General features: G+C 47.7%; 1 protein-coding gene across 3 annotated transcripts in view; it reads left to right on the forward strand.

Annotated features, from left to right (window-relative positions):
* LOC149363646 (uncharacterized) overlaps nt 1-19107 on the forward strand; it is a 165982-nt gene that overhangs the window by 121111 nt on the left and 25764 nt on the right. The gene's annotated exons all lie outside the window — the stretch shown is intronic.

Below are 19107 nucleotides of genomic sequence, written 5' to 3' on the forward strand. Positions count from 1 at the left end.
TTCGTCAAAACTGGCTGCACATTGCAAATCCTGCCTATGCACTCCGTATTTTGACAACACTGTTGTGCTGTATCGCCATAAAGAACAACTGGTACGGGAAGTAGTAGAGGCGTATCATATCTGCACAGAAGGTGACTCATGTGTGAGCAGCACTTCGATAGTCTTGTCTAAGCGCGAGATATATCTGTTGGAAAAGCGTGGGAGCCTGTAGGTGCTTACCTTTCGCCAATGGTTTTTCCTTTCTTTTTATGTTAGTAGTTTGCGATGACGACGTGAGCCTGTGTCGCAGCGATTAGAGATATGTGGTTTATATTTATATGTGGTTTTCCGATTAAAACAGTCAGTTGTAAGTCAGCGCGTGTTCGTGTCTCTCTTTTTCTTGGTCCTTCGTTTTGGTTGCGCTGTTTCGTTCCTTAAAGATGCAATACCAACTCGCCCACTACGCTATGTTGCTACAAATCTAGCCAGCCCAGCGGAATAATACAGTCCAGTGTGGGTACAAATGAGCCCGAACTAAGTGCCGTGTTCATACAATGGAACGCCAGCCGAGAGAGTCCCTCAAGTCCGTTCCTGAAGTTCGCGAGACTGAATGGAGCTGCAACGAAGACCTGTCTTTAGCGACAAAGGGAGAAAATTTCTCATCGCCATTGTTTCCGGTCAGGGCTCTCAAAGAGCGCTGGAAGGTGTGTTAGAGCCTTGAGCACGAAGTTACCTGTTCTTGTTTGCGCGATTCAGTGAGCATTCGTCGGTCGATATTTGTTTTTTCTGTGCTGTTCGGTTGTCCTGGTTCACAAAGGTTTTCCTTTCATCCCTGAAAGCTTCTGAGCATCATCTTCTCTTCTGCCAAATCCTATTGTCTCTCACAGGCGCCTCCTAGTTTTGTTTATATCTTGAACGCTGCATACGATGCCTTTCGATGACAGCAACCACCTGTTTAATATTGTATATTCAATGCAGTACCGAACGCCAGTTATGCTAATTGCAACAGTTTTGCTGCCCGCTGCTCTTCCCAGGCAAAGCCGGCCTTATGAGCGTGCAAAATTTGCGAGTTAAAAGCGCTTTCTACTATTCGCATTCACAATAATAAAACCAAAGTTCATGTACAGTTTACAAAAGAAGCCGCTGTCTTTTGAAAATTTCATTCCTGTTCAGTGAACTGCACTTCTGCCGTCAATGAAAAGGAGACTGCCATCCTTCAACTCACTGTACTCACTGGCGCGTACGTTTCAAGCCCGCTATGACAAAAAAAAAATTATCATCATCAGCCTGATTACGACCACTGCAGGGCAAAAGGCCTCTCCCATGTCTCTCCAATTAACCCTGTCGTTTGACAGCTGCGGCCACAGTATCCCCGTGAACATCTCATTCTCATCCGCCCACGTAACTTTCTGCAGCCCGCTGCTACGCTTGCCTTCTCTTAGATTCCACTCCGTTACCGTTAACGACCCGCTTATATCTTGCCTTCGCATTACATGCCCTGCTGAAGCCCATTTCTTCCTCTTGATTTCGACTAGGATGTCATTAAGCCACTTTAATTCCTTCACCCATTGTGCCTGTTACCGGTCTCTTAACGTTAAACCTATCATTTTTCATTCCACAGCTCGCTGCATTGTCCTCAACTTAAGCTGAACCCCTTTGGTTAGCCTCCACAGAGCGTAGCAAATGCTAACTTGTGGTGCGTTCGCACTGCTCCCTCTTTCTTACTTCACCGTGACTATCTGACCAGGTAAGATAGTTATCTCGATCTCTTATAACACGTCGCTACCTACCTACTTTGTCCCCGAACATGGTTTTCCTCGATGTGCACGGTAACACAATTAACTAACGGGAAATGTAATGGGCGCAGGAGTAATAGTAGCACGGCTTAGCAATAGTCGTTGTCGCTGTAATAGTAAGGTCAGTAGCCGTGCCAGCCGCAGTTGACTGCCACGCTAGTTTTCGTACTGGTCTTGGTAGAATTTGCAAGAGTAGCAACGATACAGGAGATATACTAATGGCGTTTAAGCAACAGCCCTGTTAAAGCTTAGCCGGCTGCCTATGCCACTAAGGTATATTTTTATGTATTTCCTCCGCAGTGACAGCGAAATTAGCGCAATGCGTCTGCCGTGCTAAAGGGACATAACACGAACAAGCGCAGACTTTTACATTGCAAGGAGTTCCTGGCTGAGCACTCCATGAGCTGCAAGCGATTACGTAAACGTAATTGCGTTGCGGGCTTTGAAAAGACGTATTTTTTTTTAGTTATTTATTCAGACTGTCAGCTTATGCCAAGACAGGAGTTGCGATTGCTGAACATTATAAAACACAATACAAAGCTAAAACGTACAATATGACATGGGACAATTCAATACATAGAATTTAGGATAAAAACCACAACATAACAGAAACTGATCAAAATTGGTTTCCTTCAATCCATTCACAAAGGAAAGCCACAAATGTAGCAGAAATAAATAATCAAAAGCAAGACGCAATACATCAACAGATCACCGCCTCAGGAGGAATAAGAATAATACTTCAAGCAATTCGAAACAATACAGCGTCCGCTCAAACAGCAGACAATAAATTGCAGGAAGGATTAAGACAAAATGACATGTTATATGGGTCAAAAACATACCAGCTCAAAGCGGTCACAAATATTTCGCGAGGGCGTTTTTAAAAGCTTCTAACATTCTTGACAAGCAGAAAATATAAATCCCAGCCTCTGATTATCGAAGCATTTCACAAGAGCAACACTGACGCTTGCATGAGTAAACCTACCATTTCCGCCACCGCGGTGGCTCAGTAGTTATGTGCTCGGCTGCTGTCCCGAAAGACGCGGGTTTGGTCACCGCAGCTGCAACCGCATTTCGATGGTGCCGAAATGCTGGAGGCTCGTGTACTGTGAGACGTCAGTGCGCGTTAAAGAACCTCAGGAGCTCGAAATTATCTGCAGTGCTCTACTACGGCGTCCTTCATAGGCTGATTCACTTTGGGGCGTTTAACCCCATAAACCATACACCATAAACATTCCATTTCTGTGTCGTGTAAAGAATTTTCATTCTCCGAGAGTTTCGCGCGTAGGCTTCCGAAGCAGCATTTGTTTTGTAGAGCATCTTTGAGCTGTTCTTTAATTTGAATTTCTTTTCCTTCATATGTTTGACGACGTATCGACGTTCTGAACCAGATTTTTTTTTTCTTTTCGTCTGTCAGGCATTTATGGTGTACTAGGCTTCTTCACTCGTTTTTTCTATCCTTGCAGTGTTTCTAGTGTTTCCTTGTTTGGTTTTAGCTATCACTTGGTGCCTTCTTTCCCTATGTTGTCGTCGTTGACTTGACGCACCCATCTTGCGCTCATGCGCAGCTTTGTGCGTTATTGTTACTTGAAGGTTTGGCGACCGCCATTCCTTGTAACCAGTAGGTATAGATTTAGATTCGAAGTCGTTTTAGATTCGAATTCGTGGCGGCACAGTGCTGGCTGTTGTTCCTTTATGTAACACATGGGGCACTTAATTTTCCCATTATTGGAAATGGCTGGTGTCACCCTGATCCATTGTAGAAGCGACCTATGCCAATACATTTCCAATATTCGGCCGACTAGCTGTGCTGCGGGGTTAAGTTGTAGCAGAGCCATGATTTGTTCCGATAATAGGGCTTTAATAAAGTGCACTAGCACTAGATGGGTCACATGAGAAAAAGCCTTGATGCGTGACCCTGAAGCCTCAGAGTAACTCAGCTAAGCTCGGAGGAGTGTTGCGCCAGCTGCAGCCAATGGGAGGAGGGCGTTGCGCCAGCTGCAGCTGAGTGGAGAGAGAGGATGTGAAGATGAAGGGAGAGAAACGCGGTTGCGTGCAGATGCCAGAGAGACATGGCGGAGCAAGGTGCAGCTCAGCAAACGGTAAATTATCGATGAAGCTGGTCCTTTGACAGAATCCTAAGCCTAACGACTTGCACAGCGTGCTGAATAGCAACGCAAAAGAAAAGAATGCCAACTGGTGCCTACCGATCCAGTTAATATAGCGAGGCGGCAAGCCGCAGTCAGGGGAACCATCTCGAAAGTATGACCTTGCTTAAAGGGATGCGGAAACAGATTGAAAAACGGCAAAGAGAGCGAGTAAGAAGGGGCGAATGATGAAGTCGCCGATAGAATTGGCAGTCGACAGGCGTGTACGTACAAGTGGCTTCAGAAGGCTATGAAAAGAGGACGCGTTGGCTTCTAGGTTGCTCTCTGGAGACCTTTCGCTCAGAACGCTGACGACGACGGCGAAGCGGGATTTTCTGCACGACGACAGCCTCAGCGCTGCCGCGTTAAAAGGTGGTAGTCGCATCCAGATCCATGCGACAGCCCTTTCGGGAAACCGCGACATTCGAAGGGGCTGAACAACCAGCTCCGAAAGATAATCCAGAAAATAGTTTACGTAACTTCGTTGTGGGAACGTCTTGCAATTGGTCAGGTGAGCTTGCTACCCCGGCAGGACGCTGGAAGCACTGCAGCGGCTTCAGTGGGTGGCTGCTATCTGTAAGCATTTATTTATGCGCTTGGATACTTCCGGCTTGTGTGGCTCCGCTGGCAGTGAAACGGAACTGCACTAAATTGCCATAGCGACAGAGAGCTGCTTAAAAGCCCCCTTCTTGATACCGAAAGCGTGTTCCCGAATATATAGCTTTACTGTAAGTCCTCGCTTCATGTACAACATGGCTCTATTTGTAGACTTTCAAGTAATTCCTTGCTTAGTGCACCAAACATTTAGATATTGCCCACTGCCTTGGCTGTGTCCCTTTTAGAGCTTGCACAGTCGCTACTTAAAGCGGCTCCTGATGGTATCAGGCGTGGAGTAGTTTTTCTTTCGCCTTCTGCCATTGCAGCATGATCTCTGTCTTCCATCCCACTCTCGCCTGAATCGAGCCAGAAACACGGCCGCAAGCTCTTAGCGGTCGATAGGAATCTAGAGGTTCCGATCCGATTCCTGTGTAAGGCACGCCGGTCTTCGTGCGCTAAGAGGTTCTTGTTCTGGTAACACGATATTCGCCTCTGCGGTCGCCGACGGTGTCTTTGATCCGCAACGCGACCCTCGAGCGACAACAGCTCCCTCTATCTGTCACGGCCCAAGTTGTCTAGATGGCCGGATGTCATCTGGTGCGTGGGTTCTGGGGCCGGGCTTATGTTCCTTAGTCATAGGGCTGAGCTATTGCGCAACGCCTTGACCGAGAAGATTCCCCTGACTACAGACGAATCCCTTTGGCGCCGACATCGCTGCAGAACCGTCGTTAAGGCTACGATCCCGCACTGGTAATCGTTACATCGCGGCCTGTCACCCGATGATGGAGGCTTGTTTGCGACGTAATAGCAAAGAGATCCGGTAGTGGCTTAAGTGGCTTTCTCCAATTCTACTTCTCAAGAAAACGATAGGCGATAAGCCTGTGCGATGCCGCAATGCTCATAGTACTCTGAATTGGCGACCGCCGTGATGTCACTATGAAATGTGTTTCATGTGTGTTAGGAGTTATAGCTACCACTAACAAGCCCTCCCTTCATCGTAAAGACATGAGTTAAACAAAGGAGCTTAGATTGAGAGAAGTTAGTAATTTACTTGCCGAGTTTTCTGTGGTATAAAGAGTTTTCGTAGAGGAAACTAACTACAGATCAAGTGGCCGCATAGTCTGCTTTAAACCCTGAAAATATCGAAATATATTTCAGCTTCTCTAAATGAACTTATTCATTTGTTGAATTCAGGACAGAGTAAATGACGGTGCCTTGCAATGTTTGGCTTTAGTGGACAGTTCTCATAAGGCCCGAACAGTGCCTAAAAGCCGAAACAATGTCCTGTACGTGATAAGAGGGCTTGCGGTAGCGATTTCTTCGCGAGCGCTCCTTGTTGGCTTGCCCGTATGACGCACGACTGCAGAACACTTTGCTTTGGTTTATGGGGTTTAACGTCCCAAAGCGACTAAGGCTATGAGAGACGCCGTAGTGGAGGGCTCCGGAAATTTCGACCACCTGGGGTTCTTTAACGTGCACTGACATCGCACAGTACACGGGCCTCTAGAATTTCTCCTCCAAAGAAATTTAACCGCCGCAGCCGGGATCGAACCCGCGTCTTTCGGGTCGCGGGTAATGACGGTGCATGACAGAAGTGCATTGCGGAAAAATAGGTACACCAGACCAAATATTAGCAAAAAACAATTTGACAATTGTTCTCGGACGTTTAGAAGGAAAGGGATCCCTACTTTCCCTCCCTTCTTTGACACCGAGGGTGACGGCCTTAGTGACTGGTTTTTATTGCTGAGGATTGTAGACAACGTGCTAAAAGCTGCGTCAGAGTCCTTCGCTAGCAGACTTTTTTTTACACTCAGTGCAACTGCTGTGATCGTGGCCGCCTAGCGTTCAACGGAAATCGTCTTGGGCGTTCGTTTTCCACCGCATGTAGGTTTCCACCGCAGTGTAGATTTAAAGACTGGGTGTACTCAATCGTCACCTTTTTGCCTTGAAATATTACATGCACTAAAAATTTTTTTATGGCGCCTACTAATAGGCGCTTTGGTCTATACTTCTGAATAACATGCCTCGTAAATCACTCGCTATAATTTTTATCAAGTTAGATTCAATTTTTCATAAAGTTGTTTAATTCTCTGTTTATAATTTCTGCAATGTATTACTTGTTACTGCATACATTGTTACTTTGTTACTAGTCCTGTTTTGTTTTTAGTCATCTAATGCACGTATACCATTTAATACCATCTAATTGTTCTACATGAGTCATTCCTACTTCGTTGATGGGGTCTTATGGGCCCTGTCAAGCTGTCTATAGAGCAGCGTTTTGCCTGTAAGCCCTCCGGAATCTTTTTGGGGAGGAAATGGAAAAATAAATAAAATACTGCCCTTGTGAAAAGAGTAGGATGTCAATAACGTCAAGCACACTGCCAAGTACGGTCATACCATGCGAACACGCCGCGAATATGGTAACTATGTATAATTCACGCAGCACCTGAGAAGCACAGCACATTCACAGCATGCAGCGTGCAGCTAAAGGAGGTTAGAAAACTAGGAAACTCTAGCGGACCGCGTGCAGTACACTGCTCTGAGCGATATCATCAGTAGGCTGCGCATCCGTGTTTCGGTTAAAACATCGTCGCGCCAAAACCGACGAATCATCCGGAGAAACGCTATATGCGGGCACTACTAGACGCAAGAAATGTTTTCCGCACGTTTTGTAGTTTGTAGTTTGATCATCATTAATATCGACATACTTCGTGCCAAATGGTCATTCTGGCTTGCTTAATTAAGGTTCGCTGTATCCGATTATAGGAAAAGCTTACTGCGCAAAAACGAGATATGTAAATGCCGGGAGCTTCCAAAGGTGTTACCGATTCCTTTGTTATGTCCATTATTTCGTAATGAACGCTTAGTTGCAGCGAGGTTTGAGTGCAATGCGTTTTAAAGCGTGAATTCAAGCGTCATTTCTGCGTTTTCCGACGTGGAACAAATTGACGCTGTTTTCTAAAACATGCACATGAGTTAGGTGTAGCCGTCATCGTTTTGATGACAAGCCAGCTACGACTTGTTTTTACTAATATTTAGTTTTAAAGTGGGTTTAAACTGAGGCATTTTCCGGGAACAAATGAGTCTGTTTATAACTATATTGCTAATGCTCGAATTGATTTTTCAAGTAGCGCAAACTATCCCGAAACAAAGCGAACTCCATCGCATTCTGAAGTTGTCATCATTGCGAAGTGAGACGAAAATACCAATCACTAATTCTTCCCTACGTTTATTCCCTGCCGTTCCAGCTAGAACATGCTCAAAACCTCTACAAAGCTTGATTTTGAAGGGACCCTTACTCCTAACCTGTTGTTCCAATGCGGTCAACTTTTGTGTGGGGCTCGTCAGCGGGGGTTGAAATTTTGTTTCACCTTTTTCAATCATTTAAATCACATTTAATTAAATCCTGGACTGACACTGATGTGAAGGTGACTGAAGGCGAATGACATGCGTCTTATTACTCTACGGAAGTAGGTCACACATGAATCAATGGCGCACCCATGTTCTTGTTTTGCCTTTACAGTCTTTTTAACAAATGAGTGTACTGAAGCACTGTTCAAGGAGATTGCATTAACACAACCTTACATTACCTTACTATATTATCAGCTTTAATAACATACAGCGTTCTTTAAGCATACAACTGAAAATCGCCCAAGAAGCTCTTCAACTAACGCGGGTTCGATCCCGGCCGCGGCGGTTGAATTTCTTTGGAGGAGAAATTCTAGAGATCCGTGTACTGTGCGATGTCAGTGCACGTTAAAGAACCCCATGTGGTCGAAATTTCCGGAGCCCTCCACTACGGCGTCTCTCATAGCCTTAGTCGCTTTGGGACGTTAAACCCAATAAACCAAACCAACTAGCGCCATAGAACCAAAGCGCCATGTCTAGTAAGTTTCTCTGTCGCCCATTGCTCAACTACTGTCCACAGTTATACAACGTTTCAATCTCTGCCGAGAAGTAGACACGGCCTTTCCAGCTCTCTTTGCACTGCAGCCTATTAGAACAAGAACTACCGGGGCCGCCGCCAGCGCGGTTGCCGAGCAGCTTCGCAGCTCGCTAGCATATGGATTCCAGATTCGACCGGACGAAGAGGAGGCGCCAAAATTATCCCGCTCCTAAACAGGCGCGCAGGCCCGCGAGCGGGCGAGCGTCATCACCGTCGCCGCTCTCTCTCTCCCTCTCCCCTCCGAGTCTCAGCCCTCGCGTGCTCGATCCTGGCCCACCACGAGCGGCGAACCGCTCCTCGTTTCTGCCTCCCTCCTTTCCCAGCGTCCCTATATTGCTCGTCCCTTCCTCCCCAGCGGTATCCTTCTTCGGCGCATCGGCGTAGGGAAGAGGATAGCAGTAAGGAGGTGTAGTGCGCTCAGCAACCGGTTGGGCGAGGCGGTGGACACAGCAAGAGGGGAAGTGTTCCTCCTTCAATTAACCCTGGCCAAAGGGAAGGGAAGTCTCGGCGGTGGTGCCGTCGGAGGCGCATCGATCCCGCAGCGAGTTAGGGAAGCCTCGTTAGCTAGAGATAACTACGTCGTGCGGGATCGAGGCAGCTCGTGGGAGAGCGCCACACATTCAAGGCACCCAAACGGCCCTGTCTGTGTAGCTTGCTAGGCGTTCATCTCAGTGTCCTTCCCCTCTTTTCCCCTTTCTCTACGGTACCGCCATCTCTCTGTTAGGTGGTGGGAAAGAGCTGGAGGAGATAGAAAGCGCGCTTGCCTACGATGGCCATTAGGAACAGGACAAGTAGCTCGTCTGCCACTTCAAGCTGGACACATTAGGTTCTTCTCGAGGTTGCAGGAGGGACTGGGTGACCACGTAACCTTCCATGCCTGGACTGGATGCCCAGTGCTTTAGCTTTTTGAAACATTTGTTTCTCTTAGTCTCGCGTTTCGCAACGATAGACCTTAACTTTTTACGAGCCGAGCCACCGATGTAAACCTCCATCGTAGTTGCGAAATTTCACATTCTTTCAGGCTGCAACGATGAGGGGTTAGTACCTCTTTTGGGGAGTATTTCAGGCTCAATAGCGGAATGAAGAGTATCCAATTTTTCTGTACGGTGTAGCGGATTTGTGGGGAAATGTTTGTGTGCAGCTTATTTGTCTCTTTAGAAACATCTCCTTGGCAGCTCTAATTTTTATTACCAGTGAAGCCTGTTGCTGGGTTAGTTGGTTTATACTTAATAAAAGTGAAGTTACACAAAGCTAAAGAGAGACAAAGATAGGCAGTGGATACAAACACTGACGAGGCAGCCACGGCAACAAGGCTACGCTTCGAAACATCAGCTGCGTTGTCATTCCGTACAAATATATCAGAGGTAGCAGCGCAACTGTACACCGGTCCACGTTGGAAGTGAGATAGCAGCTTTAGGAAACAGATTCTATATAATCCGTAAGCACGAAAAACTCCCTTTAAAACACAACACCGTCCACATAAAAGCCTAGCTCGCCCTCAGCATGCCACCGTTCCTCTGTGTCAACTCCTTTATAGCCATCGTTACATTTGCATAACGTGCAGCCTTCCTCGTCCGACATAGGTAGTCAGTTGTACAGACTCAAGCAATGAAACGGGAAACACTTAGTCTGCATTTAAAAACCAATCCGCTTGTAACCACTTCTGAGAAGCTGTCTTTAGATTATGTCGATCAGGTGTTCATTTCACGCAGCTTGCCTCCGTATTTTTAGACATACGTTAGTCGCTGTACAAACAGCCCTTGTTTCTCCCTAAGACACCACAATATAATCTTACCTTTATACACGAAGCTCTTTTTAAGAACGCGCTTACGACAGCTCCATCCAGTTTTTATTCTTTGTAAAAATAGATTCTACGGACCTTGCTGGCAATACTAGTGTCTGTCCGGCAGCAAAAGGTGTTTACTGCTGATAAAACTGCATTAAATATTTTCTCGTCAACTCTATTGAAAAGGACTCTGGGATCACCTTTTTGAAGTGAATGGCGGTGTAGCCTACCCTCTGAGATCCGCACACACACACAAAAAAAGTCTACGCACGCAATATCCTTGCGCAATCGGCAGGTGGTGGTAACGCCTGTGTTTCATCTTTTTGTATCTTCTAAGTTATACAACAGCTGTGTCTTACCGACACTCACCTTTGGGGCAGAAAGGTGGAGGCTAACAAAGAGGTTTCAGCTTAAGTTAAGAACAACGCAGCGAGCTATGGAAAGGAAAATGATAGGTGTAACGTTAAGAGATCGGAAGCGGGTGGAGTGGGTGAGAGAACAAACGCGGGTTAACGATATTCCAGTCGAAATCAAGAGGAAGAAATGGGCTTGGGCAGGGCATGTAATGTGAAGGAAAGATAACCGCTGTTCCTTAAGGGTAACGAAGTGGATTCTAAGAGAAGGCAAACGTAGCAGGGGGCGGCAGAAAGTTAGGTGGTCGGATGAGATTAAGAAGTTTGCGGGGATACAGTGGCTGCAACTGGCAAAGGACAGGGTTAATTGGAGAGACATGGGAGATGCCTTTGCCCTGCAGTGGGCGTAGTCTGGCTGATGGTGATGATGAAATTATGAGAGATCCGTTCATTGATGGGATCGTCTTTGTCGATGGTATTTGATAACCTATCGACACCGGCCAACTTGAGTTTCTCCTCAGTATTCTTTCAAGGTATGACGAACGCACGCTTCGGACCATGAATCCTACCTCCGCCCCCCCCCCCCCCCCCCCACCGCCCGCCCTTTTAATTAAAGCTTCGTATAGGCTCAGTTTGTTAGTGTGAGGCCAACATCGATTCGTATCTCTAACGCAGTGGACTGCATCCCATAGAAGGATTTGTTTCCTTAATATAGAACATGGTGAACGAAAGTTTTCAAGTTATTTATCTTAATAAAGTTCATGAGGATACAGAAACTGAGATTAGGAACATTCTGTGACGTGGGCTGTGTCCTAGTTAATTAAAGGGCACAAAAAATCATCATCAGCACAACTACGCCCACTACAGGACAAAGGCCTCTCCCATGTCTCTCTAATTAACCCTTTCCCGTGCCAGCTGTGGCCACCGTGTACCCGCAAACTTCTTTACCTCATCCACCCACCCAACTTCCTGACCATCCCCCTTGCCCCCTCTCCTAGGCTTGCCTTCCTTTGGTGTCCAGTCCACTACCCTTAACTACCGTCGGTTAACTCGGTTATCAAAAGAAATAGGCATATAAAACAAAACCATGCCCCAGTCACTTATCGGCAGTACCCTCTTGTATCCTTCGCTTGCACAATGCAGTGGAAATTGATGCCGATGTTCAATACTCACTCACTCCCTCTGGCTGTAACACAACACTGTCACTTCTCAGGTACTTTAACTCCATCCCTGCCCTAACTTTGCAGTTCAGCGAAGTGGGCACAGTGCGCGCGTAAACAAATTCCCCGGTGCCAGCGTTTAAAATTACATTCAAATACATGGTCGTCGATTATCAGAATGCCTTAGGATTAGTAGAACGAGAAATGTGGCTTGAAGGTGCAACAGTACCATCACCTCCGCCTTCAGCTAAATTTGATTCGTCTGTAAAGTACAAACGCTCTGATCACCTAGGGTTCCTCCTGTTTTATGTCAGCTCCGGTTACGTTTTTCCAGCAAACTCCCTAAACTGTTCGCACCACCCTACTATCACACATTCCCGAATGCTTTCCCTCTCGACCGTCAAAAAGCAGACCAGTTCTGAGTAGCAAGCATTACGCGAATTTAAAGCCGGCATATTCAGCTTCACCACTTTCCTTTTTTTCTTCATCTTGCAAATCTTAGGGCAACAACCCTCTGGTCAAGACAGTGTCCACCGCTTTCGCTCATACTAACCCTTCTCCTCCAGTAGCCGTTATCTTCAGAGACACCACTAACGACTGCTGGAGTTAACATGGTGGCTAGCCGTGACAATGCATGGCGGTACCCAGTTTTAGAGAAGGCTGTCACCCGTGTCAGTCAGCATTGCTGTGACTGTTAAAACCTGCGTTTGGCGCCCTGTTATAGCCGTTAATCGGAGGCTTCGTCATGCGTCCCCTTAATGCACGGTTACTACTTCAATACATTCGGCCGCGGCAGGAGTCATGTTCAGGCTTGAACACGGGCACGTATTTGCTTTCCCGGTACTGTCGAAAAGGAGAACGCAGGCATCTCTCGCCTCATGCCTCTTCCTACCATCTTTTCTCTGCACTTTGGAATGCTTCTGCCCAAATGAAACCCATCTTAACAAGCGTGGTTTTTGCCGCTTAGGAAACCGCGTCTTTATGGACCTAGAGATGTTGCAACTAGTTGTGGAACTTAAAGGGTGTACAGCAGAAGGCATGCAAGGGTGCAGATGCTTGCTGTGTATAATTCCGTTACAGCTGTGTCTGTACACGTGCAGTCTTTGACAAAAATATGCAACCCACGCTCTTATACACCAAGGTGTGTGCCTCGTTGGGCATTGTTAGCTCGCAAAGCTGAGAGTCACTCTCGCACTCGCACCTCTGAAGCTTAGGACCTCCAGCAGTTCCAGAGGGCCCCACTATACCCCTTAGAAGCAAACCTCTTGGCCTGTATATTTTTGACCACGACTGCACAGCACAGGCCTCTAGCTGCGGCCTAAGTGAGCCATAAATACGCGGCGCGTCCCGTTGCGGACAAGTTATAGATCGATTGGCGTAGAACAAAACCATCGGACCGAACAAGAAATAATTAACCGAGGATCCGTGGGCAGGGCCGAAAAGGAAAGTACAAAAAGAAACGCCCCTGGCAGGGGGCGGCATCGCCACCCACGGTTAATTAACTAATCTTGAAACGCCGTTCTGTACAGTAACGCTTGATGTACGAGCTCGGTGCCACGGGCGCGCGTATATTTAGCTCCCTTTTTCTTTCACCGTGGTCCTCGCCTCGCGTGCAGTTAAACACCGGCGTTAGAAGGAGCCTCCACGACCTCGCACCGCGACATCCGAGCTTCCGTCTCCTTACACACTTGGGACCGAACCGCAGTCGTCGTCTCTTGCGCACAAGTCGCGAAGCCCTGCCTCGGGAAGCGCGCGTTTCGAGTATGTGCCCGTGGGACCCTCCGGAGCGTTGGATGTACGACGCCTAGTGCCGCCATGGACTTGGTATGTTTTCTCGCAACTAGCTACCCGCGTTAACTGCTTCCTTATCTTTGTACAGGGTGCCCGAAAGGTCGAATTCGTAGAGCTTGGCCTCCGTAATTCCTCTTTTTGCTTTCCTACGGGGTTATCCTTTCATACAGGGCTATCCTTCTGTGCTCCTTAGCTTCCTGCTAAAAGACTTCCTGCGGCGGTGGCTCAGTGGTTATGGTGTTAGAGTTCAGAACTCTAGGCTGCGCCATAGAATGCCAGCCGTGGCGGCAGAATTTAGTGGAGGCGAGATCTAAGCACGCCTGCGTGCTTTGTGAAGTCATTGCACATTGAGAGACTCCTGGCGGTGGAAAGTAATCCAGAACAGTGCACTACGGCGTCTCTGGAAACCCGCGCGTAGCTTAGGGGCGTTACACTCCACATACCATGCCGTCCCGTACCGGACGGTACCGTACCACATCATACTGTACCACACCATACCATACCATACCATACCATACCATACCATACCATACCATACCATACCATACCATACCATACCATACCATACCATACCGTACAATAAGATAACATACCTTAACATAACCTAAAATAACAACATACCATACCATACCACTCCCTACCATAACTTACCTGGTTCTCACAATGCCTGGAGAAGGCCGCTGCGTGCCATATATATGCCTTGCTTAAAAAGGAACCTGGAGCCGTATTTTGCAAAGATTACTTTCGCTATTCATTATTTTCTTCCTTACCATTGCCCAGCCCGCCTCCAAAGAAAGAGCGGCACAGTGACATTGCTGGTTTTGCTGCCAGCACATGCCGCCACAGGTTGCGAAAGCCATTGGTCGAAGGAAGAGTAACAGAATGAAACGGGAAAAGAATCGCCACAAAATACAGCCCCTGGACAAAATGTGAAAGCTCTAGTTTTCTCCTTTCAGCTCATGGAGCGCTTTCAGCGTCGCACTCGACTCTATATGATCCGCAGTTTATTTAATGTTCGCGCCAGCATTATGGGCGGCGCGGTGTTAAGAGATCCGGTCCCGGAAAATGCGAGAGCGCTCCAAGAAATACGCCCCTCTCTGCGTTCGCGAGCGTCAGACTGTTCCGAGCACGCGTATTCGCATCTCCTCCCTCCTTTGTTGGCGTCTTCTATGGCAGAGTGAGAACGCCAAGGTGTTCCGCTAAAAGCCTCTAATGGCACCGTGATCTCGAAGCGCTCGCACGCGAATGAGCACGGATCCTTTCGTTCATCAGGACTCCTCCTTTTCTCGACTCAAATTTCGCGACAATGCCGCTCGGCATATTACGCTTCTTTGTGTTTAACGAACCTTTAGTGCACGCGTGCGTGCGCGTGTCTGAGTGCGGGTGCGCGTGTGCGAGTGCCATCTAATAGTTCTCCCTTATACAGCCGAAAAGGACGTCGCTTTGCTCGAGCTGAGCTTATTACAAGAGTGCTTGCAAATAATACGCTCTGGTTAGCGTTAACTCACCTACTGACCAAGTGGAGTGTAAAATCCAGTGGCTTTGAATTTCAAGTAGCGCAATAAAATTCTTATTCACCAAGGTTCCTCAAACCAATGAAAAGGAGGGATAGACATTCAAGAAAAGAGATCTTCTCCGGTTGTGGTGGGCTGGGCTTAGCATAGCCGGCGGCCATCGACGTTGCGAAAAGTTCACCACTTGGCGAAGCGATATCTTCTTGTTCGACCAGTACACCTACATATATTGCTCGGCTATGGTTCTGGATATGTGGCTTAATCCCGACTGGGCAATAAATTCGTGGATGTGTACAACTTTGGGACGGTCATATCCCGAAAAAGCCGCAGCCAAGACGCCCATGCGACGATGCCTTCTATGTGTCTCTTCGCAACTCCCAGCCCTATACTACAGCCAAGCTCACAGCTTAAAGAAACCAAGGGCTTGGCCCCAACTACAGCCGGCAAGCCCGTTCTATTAAAGAAAGCTCTGCCTACAGACGGGCGTATTGCACTTGCGTCAATAAAAGAAAGAGTACCTTGCAAATCCAGGCTAGCGGCTCTCGACAAATCCTTATTCAATGAGATTTCGAGATTCTCGAAGCTCGCTTCTTAAAGCGCTTAGACAGCAATATTCGAACCACCTTCTTCTATCTTTCCACGCCAGAGAAAATTTCTTACTCCCGACACCGGCTTTGCATCCTGCGAGGAAGCGCTCTTTATTGCTCTCCGGTAGTCTTTCGCGAGATGCCCTCCCAAAGAACATCTCCGAACCACCGGCATACGCATAGCGACGTGCCGAGTGAGCACTTGGTTGGGGAGCTCTTGCGAACGAGAGAACCATGACGAAGCACGCACATACACCGACCCAGCGTGTACATTTTGTTGGACTTCAGGAATATCTAATAGAAGTGCTCGCAAAGTGGATTTAAGGCCTTGCGTCGAATCGCGAGCTACTTCGAGCACTCTGCCTGTCCCGTTTAGATTTGTTTTCTTCCTTTTTTTTTCTGAGCGAATTCCCTTCCAGTCCTTTCAGCCCCTTCCAGGCCCCTGTAGTGATTCTGGAGAGGACTGTCCTTGCAGCTGAGGTGAGAGCGCCTTGGTATATTTTCGGCGTTCGGATATTTGAATTCGGGCTATACGAATGGCGACGAGCCAGGCACTGTGAACTCATAATGAAATCGTCCTGTCAGTGGATTCGCGAAGCCTAAGACGCTGGTGACAGCGGTTAAGGAAAGCGGGACGATAGGGTGATCAAACATGTCACCTATCGCTTCATATCTTGCTGTTGGGACGAGTATGTGAACAGCAGTAAAATGTGTGAGCGTGTGTAAAAGCGTTCTCCCGTGTGTATCAGAGCAGACTCTCTCTCTCTCTCTCTCTCCTGTTTTCTACGATCAGTGAAGCTTCGCTCAGCCGCCATTTAATCAGTTGTAAGGTGCACCCGTGAATGTCCGGCTCAGCTCTGGCAAGTAACAAGTGAAAAAGGGCACATACACGCGCTCTTGTGCTTGCGCGTCATTGCTTAATGACTAACGGAATTTTACCTTCGAAAGCAAGACCACGTATACGTGTAGCACAGCGGAGTCGCTTACCGTTGAGGTACACTGAACGGTCCCCTGGCTACTACCACGCATCGCAGCGGTTGCTACATGCCCCACCCGGCCATTACGCGTGCGCAGTGGGCACATGGCTGGTCTGGTGTACGTCTACGCAAGTACGTCTCTGCTGTGCTGTAACTCTATACCATGGGCAACGAGGCACACCACAATGGGAGAATTGAATTCGACTCTACTTTCAGCATCAAATGAAACGCGAACTGCAAAAACAAGACGGTGCCCGAGCAGCACATGCAATCGGCCCAATATTGCAAATGGATGGTTGCAGTCTGGTCCTTTGTAGGACTGGACTTTGCCAGTAGGTTTCCAATATTGGGCCGATTACCTTTGCCGCTTGGGAATAGTTCTGGGCAGCTGTGTTCGCGTTTCAGTTGACGCTGGTGAGACACTGAATTCTCGCAACAGTCTGCCCCGCTGGCTCAGTGGTTACGGTGCTCGGCTGCTGACCCAAAAGACGCGGATTCGAGTCCAGCCGCGCTGGTCGAATTTCGATGGAGGCGAAATTCTAGAAGCCCGTGTACTGTGCGATGTCAGTGCACGTTAAAGAACCCCGGTGGTCGAAATTTCCGGAGCCCTTCACTACGGCATCCCTCATAGCCTGAGTCGCTTTGGGACGTTAAGCCCCATAAACCAAACCAAACTAATTCTCGCAACATGGACGTTACTGTGTTTCATCTCCGAAATACTGCCGTCCGCAGCCAGCGTCGAACATGCGAATTCTTACTCAGTAACGCAACGCCAAAACCACTCGAGCCAATCCCCTCGGGTGATGCTGTGTGCGTGTCTGCGTGAGTGCGTTTTGTGAGCGTTTCAGCGTGTGTGTCTGCGTTCGTGCGTGCGTGTGTTTTGGAACAGCAGCACTTCTGCATACGTGCTACGTCGCCGTGAGAAAGAGCAGCACTTTGCGCGCTTGTCTGGTCCAGCCAGAGGAAAAGAAGAGAAAGCCCCCCCCCCCCCCCCCCCCCCGTGCGCCTGAACGAGTTTCGTCCGCATGCCGCTCCGTTCCAGGCTTTTCTTCTCAATGCCGCTGGCGGAAGAGGTAGTGGTGGCAATGGACCGCACGGAAGATAAATCGGTGGCAGCTCGATTCAACTACGTCGGCGAATATTGCATTGGTTTGCTTTTACGCTCCGGCCGTTCTCCACAGAGCCGCGAGCTCCCCTTTATGGCGCAATAAAAAGCGACAGAGGACTATTTTCATTCTTTTTTATTTGTTCTTCATCTCTCGCCACTGTAGTTTCTCATACTTGACGCCCTGTCAACCGTTGTTACTCATAACTTGTTGTTGGTTATATATATACACACCCTTTTTTTCATTCTTTCGCGTATATACCTTTCTTCGTTTCCTTTCTCGCTGCTGTCATTTTGAACTTTCATCTCGACGCACATTCCTCGCCCACTTTTTCACTCCGTTAGCAAGGTAGGCGCGCAAATGGAAGTATGCGCTGAATATGCAGGGTACATGAAGAAAAGGTTCGGTCTATGTTTTATGGGGGTTTAACGTCCCAAAGCGACCCATGGAGAAAAGGAAAGATGTACACTCTAAACTGAAAGGAGTGAAAACGAAGTAAGCGCTCCTCTAACGCCCACACTTATATAAAAGAGAGTGCGCTAGAAGACAGTTTACGCCCTTTTTTACTCCAATGTAGGCATATTAATGTTTAGAGTGTATCGAGGTATCAAGCTCATGAAAGACGAGGCTCAGAAAGTGGATGCAGAGAATGCGAAGAAAACATTCTGCGCTGTCAAAACGAAAATATGTCCCTTCCTAAAGCCCACTAGATGTACGTCTTGTGCGAAGCACTTTTTTATTAAACTTTTCTCGGTCTTGAGAAATTTAGCTAAAAAGCTTGCCTGGAGCTCCATTTCACTTGTGCTCATTTTATTTACTAATGTGCGGAATGTCACGAGCATATTGGTAAACGGGGATATAGAGGGACAGGTGTCTTTGGATATTGACCTAACTCCGCAGAACTTTTAGTTGGGGTTCAACTCTCACCATCGTCACGACCGAACTACGACAACAATAACAGCCACCTACACTTAGGACGAAGGTGTTTGTCGCTTCCCTCCAAGAGATTTTTCAAAGCGTCAATCACTTTAGGCCCACATTACAGTTTACGTGATCCATCAGTTCCCGCGAGTCATCACCTGCTCCTTAAATGGAGCGAGGCCGTTCTCCGCACAACATTATTCCACGATAGATGTTTATTTGTGCCGGTAGTAATGTGTAAATCTCTATTGTTTGTATTGTCTGTTGCATTCACTGCTGCGCGTTTTACAGAATATTTCTCAAGTGCTTGAAACCTTAATATACCTGTATCTCCCCCTCGCGTTCCTCTCGAAGTGTACGACGCGACCTGCCAGCTCAACCGAGCTCATGGCGATAGCCTGCTCGTTGGCATGCCGTTATCAAATTGGTCTATAGACGCTCTATAGACTT

This window comes from Amblyomma mixtum, chromosome 2 (assembly GCF_055824585.1).
Source record: "Amblyomma mixtum isolate Tamu chromosome 2, ASM5582458v1, whole genome shotgun sequence".
NCBI lineage: Eukaryota > Metazoa > Arthropoda > Arachnida > Ixodida > Ixodidae > Amblyomma > Amblyomma mixtum.